Below are 8,623 nucleotides of genomic sequence, written 5' to 3' on the forward strand. Positions count from 1 at the left end.
AAAATATTTTTAAAAAGGAATCCGGGGTTCAGTGGCCATATTAACTTACTTTATTTAGAACTTTTTGGGGGACAGTACTCACCAGAATGGAGTTCTGGCTAGGCTTTTATTTTGGCAAAGCTGTTGATCTTTTTTATTTTTTGAGCTATTTTTATAGATAATTGCCGTATTTGGACATATGGAAACCCTGGTATCACATCACTTTAAACAGTCATGGCTTTTCCCAAAGAATGCTGGGAACTGTAGTTTTCAAAGGGTGCTGAGAGTTGCTAGACCCCTGTTCTCCTCACAGGGCCATAATTCTCAGAGTTCCCTGGGAAGAGGGGTCGACCATTAAATCACTCTGAAAATTGTGGCTCTACGTGGGGAAATGCGGTCTCCTAGCAACTCTCTGCACCTTAAAAAAAACTACAGTTCCCAGGATCATTTGGGTGAAGCCATAGAATAAAGGAATTGTAGAGTTGGGAGGGACCATGAGAATCATCTAGTTCAATGCCCTGCAATGCAGGAATCTTTTGCCCAACATGGGACTCAAACCCACAACCCTGAGATTAAGAGTGTCATGCAGGCATAGGCAAACTCGGCCCTCCAGATGTTTTGGGACTACAACTCCCATCATCCCTGACCACTGGTCCTGTTAGCTAGGGATCATGGGAGTTGTAGTCCCAAAACATCAGGAGGTCCAAGTTTGCCTATGTCCACTCTACCAACTGAGCTATTGCATGTCTTTAAAAGTTGTATGATACTGCTTTAAATGTATAGTGCAGATGGTGCATAATTCTAGTTTTTGTTTGGTTGGTTTTTTGACTCTCATTTTTATTTTACTTTCCAGAACAGCACCGTCCCCGTTTTCATTTCCAAAAGAGGGATTACAAAAAAAAAAAGATATTTGGTCCCAGGTGTCGCAGGAAAAAAGAGCGACGGGTCGAGCGCTTCCAAAGGCCGTTGCCTCAAGGCCGGGACACTTTGACCTTCCCAAGGAATTGCCAAGGTGCCGTTTTTCCTCTGGCAAAGGAGAGGCGTGGGTCGGGCCTGTGTCATTGCTCCTTGATAAGCCGCCCGTGGAGAAGGTAAGGAAACCAGAAGTCATGCTGGCAGTTTGAATAAGCCATTCCTAAACCCATTCCTGACCTGAGAATAATGGGCCACGTCTTCCTCTTGAAGAAGATGACTGAGAAGAAGACATCCAACCCAAAGCCAGCACCCAGCTTGACGGCGGAGTCAGCCAAGCACCAGTCCCACTTCCTGCCCAAATCTCCCTCTGACACCATCTTGGCCACCACCTCCTGCTCCTCATAATTCTAGTTTTGTCCCCATCCTTTTCCCTGCTGAGTTCTACAAGGGTAACACTGAGATGTAGGAGGAATGCCCCATTCACACATATGCACCACCCTCCACTCCCTAGTAGGGTGCAATTATTGTGGCATTTGGTTTCATAAAGGACAGCTCATTTCATCTGACCCCCCCTCCAGATGTTTTGGAGTAGAAGTCCCATCAGCCCCAGTATCTGGAGGGTACCAGGAAAGCTAGTTTAGCCCCTGTCCAAAAGTGGCCTGACTTTTCTGTATTTTATTTTGTCTGCCATCAACCTGCATTTGCCAACGAAGCTCATTTAGTTGCACATAGATCAGGCTTCCTAAACCTCAGCCCTCCTGACAATTCCCATCATCCCTGACCACTGGTCCTGCTAGCTAGGGATCATGGGAGTTGTAGGCCAAAAACATCTGGAGGGCTGAGGTTGAGGAAGCCTGACATAGATGAACAAAGCCAGCCAACATTGCAGATCAAAGATGGAAGAGCCTGCGCTAGCAAACGCAACTCATCAATACTTTACTCAATTTTTTTTTATTAAAAAATCAATACTTTACTCCCACACAACTGGAGGGCTGGAATGGGAGGAGATCGAAGGCTGGGACATCAGTGTGAAGGGCTGAAATAGCCTCATACCATCTCAGGATTTCCATGCTGCCTGAACAGTCAACCCCAAACTGGTTGAACATGGCACTAAATCATTAAGAGAGACATAAAACTTTCAAGCCAAGCTGGTCACATCAAAGACTCAAACTGCTGTGTTGCCGTGGGAGGGAGAGAACAAGAAAAACGAACTGTGTGACCCATGTTGGGCAATTCCTCCATGATTTCTGGGGTGAGAATGACCTTCCCTACCAATGAGCTAGAAGATTGGTCCATGAGCCCTAGAAAGATACAGGCCCGACTAGGCAGGATGCTCAACTTGGAAAGCTCTAAAAGGGGCTAGTTATAATAGCTCAAGTTCAACATGTACCCCAATAAATAATTCAAGTTCATGGTTGTCCCTTTGCAAAATGAATTAGTTCAGTTCGTGTTCAGTTCACAGTTCAAGTTTTTAAAAAATCAGCATTCAGAATGTTACAAGCAGCTGTGCTGAAGCACAAAATACTGGTATACCTAAGACAACTAAGAAAACATCAAAACTGTTAGTATAAGAAGCCCTTAACAACTTGGGACCAAGATGGACTTACCCCATATATGGCCACTTTACTGCGTTGATTGGCAAAGCCAGCAGGTACCATAATACCTGCTCCACATTTGCAAGAAATCAATATTTTAGTGTGGCAGCACCTACACTTTGGAACTTCCTGTCTATTGATATCAAGCAGGCACCTTCACGGTACTCTTTTGGCCACTCACAAAAAAAACATTTTTGTTTAGTCAAGACTGCCCAGATGTCTAGAAAGTTTCTGCAAATATAATAATAATTATTATTATTTTGATGCAAGTTTTAATCTGTATTTTGTCTACTGTTATTTCAACTTCTTAAGTCTTAAATTGTTATCACTTACAGATAATTTTTCATCTTTATCTTTTTTGTAAACTACTTTGTGATTGTTGGGTTTTTTAATATTTAAAAAATCAAGCGATGTTTAAATTTAATAAAATAAAATAATAAAATTAATTATAACCATTTGGCTTAAAGGCCGAAAGAATCTAAAGTATTTTTTTTAAAAAAAATAACATGTTACATAATGAACTTGAACTAGAAATCATTCAGAGTTCTACCCCAAAACAAACTTAGCTCACGTTCAGTTCACCCAGCATTTATGGGAACTACATTCAGGTGCAGTTTTTGAGATTTCCGATCTAATTCGGTGAACTTCATTGAACCAAACTATTCCATTCCAAGCACTGTGTTGGTGAATGGATCAGACACAGATCTGCCCCTATAATGTAGAAAACTGCTGATAGTGGTGGGGATGTGATCTGACATCAAAAGGAGTCTGTACATGAGGCGGGCTGAACCCTCCCCGCCACCTACCACTTTCCCTTCACAATCCTCTTCCCTATTATTATTTTATTTATGATTTTCAGTTTTATACATTTCAATAATTTTACAATCATTTTAACATTTCAAAACCCGACTTCCTTCTCACACTTTCTGCAGTTCCTTAAATTTATCTTTCTATATTTTCTGCATATTCCAAATTAACCTCATTTACTCATTTATTCATCTGCTTTAAATATATACTCTTATAAGACTCTAGGTTACTATAGTAATCCTGCCAATGTTCTTACCTGTCTACAGTTTATTTGTAAATATTCAATAAACCATTTCCAGTCTTTTATAAAAAGTTTTGTTATCTTGATTTCTAATTTTTCTGGTAAGTTTTGCCATTTCTGCATATTCCATAAGTTTTTGTATTCATTCTTCTTTTGCTGGGACTTCTTCTCTTTCCATTTTGGGGCAAGTAACATTCTTGCCACTGTAGTCGCAAAAAAGAATAAATTTCTATACTGTTTCGGTAGTTCTGTCCTTATAATTCCCAAAAGGAAAGCTTCTGGGTTGTTTTTACAAGCGTTATTTTAAATATCTTTTTCAATTCATTATATATCATTTCCCAGCAAGATTTAACCTTAGCACAAGACCACCAGCTTCACAGACCTCTTCTCAAAGCACTTTCCTTCAAACTTGGATCACTTCCAGCGTTGGAGATCAGGTGAGGAAACTAGCTCTTGGGAAGCGGGTCAGACTGCTTGGAAGAAAACCATCATTGAGGGCCCTCTTCTGCTCACATGACCTTTCATTGTCCAGAATGAGCTGCTGAGGAGAGCCAGGAGTTGTACCCAATGATGGGGAACAAACTTAAGAGGCTGAACCAGGAGTCAGAGCTGGGCCCCCATTGGAAAGGGGCAGAGCTCCACCTGAGATTCCCTGGGGTGGGTTCTGAGCTCCCTAAAGGATGGACATGCAAAGAAAGGTTGCTCTTGTAGTCAAGGCTAATGGATCAGGAGACCTGCCAGACATTTTGTAGGACTCAGCAATGGCTCGCTTGCTTGTTGTGCCTTGGGAGCAACACTTTGCTGTGGAGAGAGGAGAAGGGAGTTGAGAGCTGATGGGCAAAGAGAACAGGAGAGGGTGAACCAGAATCAATACCGAGAGAGAAGAGGCCAAGTCCTAAACAGCAGGCTTCTAGGTCTTCCACCATCCTATAACACTCATCAACAGTGTCTTTTCAGTCCAGTTGGGGTCTCTTTTGAATGTAATGTGTTTATTAAACACAGTTTGGGGAGGTGGGGAGTCACAGCTAGGAGACCACTGTGGTTGAGGCAATGTTCCATCTCAAACAGAAAGACTTATATGGCTCTCCCTGTCCAGGGGGAGGGGGGCAGGACCTGCAAATTCATAATATGCCCCCCAAGCTGCAGTTCCAGCAGTCTATCATATGGGGCAGCGTCTCTACCCCCATCGTTCAACCCAAACACTGAGGTCCAGCGCCAAGGGCCTTCTGGAGGTTCCCTCACTGCAAGAAGTGATGTTACAGGGAACCAGGCAGAGGGCCTTCTTGGTAGTGGCACCTACCCTGTGGAAAGCCATTCCATCAGATGTCAAAGAAATAAACAACCATCTGACATTTAGAAGACATCTGAAGGCAGTCCTGTTTAGGGGAGATTTTAATGACTGATGTTTTAATGTATTTTTAATCTTTTGTTAGAAGCCATTAAGAGTGGCTGGGGAAACCCAGCTGGATGGGCAGGGTATAAATCGATGATGATGATGATGATGATGATAAACTGAGGCTTCCTTGGTGGCTTCTCCTGACATCAAATGAGATTCCTCGCTTTTTCTGAGGTTGGGGCAACTTTTCTGCAGTCACGTCTCCTTTGGCTCCTATCCTTCTAGGTCCACGGGACCTATCTTCTGATTTGTTGGTGAGGATGTGGGACACAGCATGCGGAAACATTGAATACAGATGAATTGCAAAACCCGAGTCTTATTTCATGCTTGTCAGTCCCTTCCTGAGGCACTGCAGCAATCTCAGTCTTTACGTTCCCTGGCCCAGCCCAAATGTTTTTTGTGTCTCTTTGTGATTTAGTGCCACGTTCAACCAGTTTGGCAGACGTCTCTCTTTGCAGGCAAATCTACAGAAAGGCAACATTCGGTCAGATGAGTGATTGAAATAGGGCCGTATATCAACAAGTTGAGTCCTTGAGATCCTCAAGGGCACTGGCGCTTCCTCTGGCAGCTTATCCGAGTTTTTCCTCAGATCCACCTGCTTGGGTGGCAAGCAGAGCTTCAGCAATAATCTGAGAGTCCCAATTTAAAACTGCACGCAGGGAAGGTACAAACCCTGTGGTCAAAAGAAACTGGGATGCTGAACATAATCTGGTTGTTTAGCTCATGGGTCGGCAAGCTAAGGCCTGCGGGTCAGATCAGGCCCAATTGCCTTCTGGATCTAGCCCGCGGATGGTCCGGAAATTGCCGTGTGGATCGCCAGCATATGCGTTCTTTCCCTTTCCCTCCCTCTCCCTCCCATGGCAGCACTTTTCTCCTCATGAATGGAGCAATCTTGTCCCATGCCGGGCGCCATCGATGGTGGGAGTTGGCTCACCTGCCTGCCCGCCTCAGCAGGGTGGCGCTGTGAAAGGGACCTGTGACACAGGCTGCCGGCTGTTGCTGCATTTTCCTCCGGCTCCTCCTCTCTCTCCCTCAGTCTGCCCTTCCTCCCTTCTCTGTGCCCCTTCTCCGCACCACTTCATTGCGTGCTTTCTTCACCGCTACATGCCTGCCTGCCTCCCTCCTTCATTCCTCCCATGGTGTTCAGGCTGGTCGTTGTGGTGGCCGCAGCCGCAGCTTGTGGGTTGGCGGGTGGCTCTGTCTTCTTCTTCGCAGTGCCTCTTAGGAAGCAACAGCAGCAGCAGCAGGTGGTGGGTAAAAGCTCCAGGGCTGCTCCTTCTGTCTTCACCAGCCAAAGTGAAGCATCTTCAGGTAAAGTGAAGGATCTTCAGGCCTCTTTGTGAGTGGGCAAAAATTGTTCATTCCCCCCCAATATAGTATGGCCCCCCACAAGGTCTGAGGGACAGTGGACCAGCCCCCTGCTGAAAAAGTTTGCTGACCCCTGGTTTAGACACCCTTGTAGGACACATTTCTCAGACCAAGAGCCAGACCTTCTCATAGACAACCTTCTGGGGGCCACATGCCTGTGTGGGTGGACAGGGCCAGAAGCAAAAGTTGATGGAGAGATGGAGTAGCAGGGGGTGCCGCTACCCACATGCACATTGGTTTTCTGACTCCCTGGTGAGAAAAGTGAGGAGGAGCTGGGGATTAATGCTGGTAGTGAAGAGCAACTGTGGAAAGGGGACCAATGGAAAGAGACTTATATGAGAGCCCCTCAAAACCTTGAGCTAGCTGGTGCTGAATGTTCTTCCTGGCATAGGTAGGGTGAGAAGCAAGCTCCTAGCAGCTTCTCCTTCTGCGGCCAACAGCTGGGGCCAGGTTGGCCTTGCCCTTGCCAAGATGTTCTTCCTGGGAAGCCGGGAGTGCAGCCTCCTATTAGCCCTGGATCACAAGAACGTGGAGGAGAGGGCTTTCAGTGGCTACTGGCCACCACGGCTATGCTTTGCCTCCACCATGGGAGGGGAGAGGGCTCTTCTGCTCATGTTCTGCTCACTGCTTTTAGGGACATACAGTGGTACCTCAGGTTAAGTACTTAATTCATTCCGGAGGTCCGTACTTAACCTGTAACTGTATTTAACCTGAAGCACCACTTTAGCTAATGGGGCCTCTTGCTGCTGCCGCGCCGCTGGAGCATGATTTCTGTTCTCATCCTGAAGCAAAGTTCTTAACCTGAAGCACTATTTCTGGGTTAGCGGAGTCTGTAACCTGAAGCGTCTGTAACCCGAGGTACCACTGTATCAATAATGTGGTACATATGGGCATCAGAATCCCCTTGCTGGGTCAAACCAATGGTCCAACCAGCTCAATGTTCTGAGATGGCCAGCTAGATGCCATTATGGGAGGGTCAGGAGCTGGGCATGACAGAATTGTCCATCTCTTACATCTAGTGTTATCCATCTCCAGCATCTAACAATCAAGACTTTTACACCTGTGCCTGAAAAGTGAGCAACTTTTTCCAACTGGAGGCAGCAGTGCTTCTGATAGCAGTTGCTGGAAACCACAGGTGGGGAACATGAAGTTGGTCTTGCTTTCTTTCAGGATTTCCAGAGGTATCTGAGAACAGGATGCTAGACTAGATGGACCATTGGCCGGATCCAGCAGGCTATCCACATGTTCTTCTGCCCTTTAGCTCTGTACTTCCAGGGAAAGTTACACAATGTCCCTGTTTTTTGCACAACACACATTTCTTTTCTTCTTCCTTTTTAAAAAAAACCACAAAAACCCATATTATTTATAATTTATTTTGGAGGGGCCATGAACTACAAGCCCCACCCCAAGCATTGGAAGTCACATTCAACCTCCTCTCTGGCTTCTGAGGTTTCCACAGATATCACTGGCATAATTTCAAGAATATTGTCACAGCCTTAAGGGCTAGAAGGACTTTTCTGTTTTATTTTTTAAATCAAGCTGGGGTTCCAAGAAGCTGTGTTCTTTGCTTTTCAGGAACCATGGAATCTGTCTTATACGCAGCCAGATCATTGGTCCATCTAGTTCAGTATTGTTTACACTGACTGGGCAGCAGCTTTCTGGGGTATTGATGTAGAACATAGGTAGGCAAACTAAGGCCTGGGGGCCGAATCCGACCAATTGCCTTCTAAATCTGGTCCGTGGACTGTCAGGGAATCAGCTTGTTTTTACATGAGTAGAATGTGTCCTTTTATTTAAAATGCATCTCTGGGTTATTTGTGGAGCATAGGAATTCGTTCATTTCTCTTTCTTTTTCAAAATATTGGCCAGCCCCCCACAAGGTCTGAGGGACAGTGGACCGGCCCCCTGCTGAAAAAGTTTGCTGACCCCTGATGTAGAATATTTAGATTTGTTCAGGGGACCCTGAAGGTTCCACTACGATTGGAAAAGACTGGCAATTCCAAACCAAGGAGAAAAAGAAGCAAGCAGCTTTTGAAGCAAAAGATCCTATATTTGATTGCAATTGGGTTCCCTACATCAAGATGTCAGCAAAGGTAAGAGGAACCCCCTCCCTAGTTAAGTTCAGAATTTTTATACAACTGCAATTGTGGGTGGTCTTAATCCACATAGATTTGTCATTTTACAAGGTAAGGGGGAAGTTACATTGGACGCAGGTTGCACTGTGGTCTAAACCACTGAGCCCCTTGGGCTTGTTGATTGGAAGGTTGGCAGTTCAAATCCCCGCAATGGGGTGAGCTCCCATTGCTCTGTCCCAGCTTCAGC

The 8,623-nt window shown here is 45.3% G+C and overlaps 1 pseudogene across 1 annotated transcript; it reads right to left on the reverse strand.

The window, feature by feature from the left end:
* Positions 1-811: 811 nt before the first annotated feature.
* On the reverse strand, positions 812-1,287 carry LOC308575692 (MICOS complex subunit Mic10 pseudogene; annotated as a pseudogene). The gene has a single exon. The product of its transcript is annotated as an MICOS complex subunit Mic10 pseudogene (transcript).
* Positions 1,288-8,623: the final 7,336 nt, after the last annotated feature.

The sequence above is a fragment of the Podarcis bocagei genome (assembly GCF_964188305.1).
Source record: "Podarcis bocagei genome assembly, chromosome: 16".
NCBI lineage: Eukaryota > Metazoa > Chordata > Lepidosauria > Squamata > Lacertidae > Podarcis > Podarcis bocagei.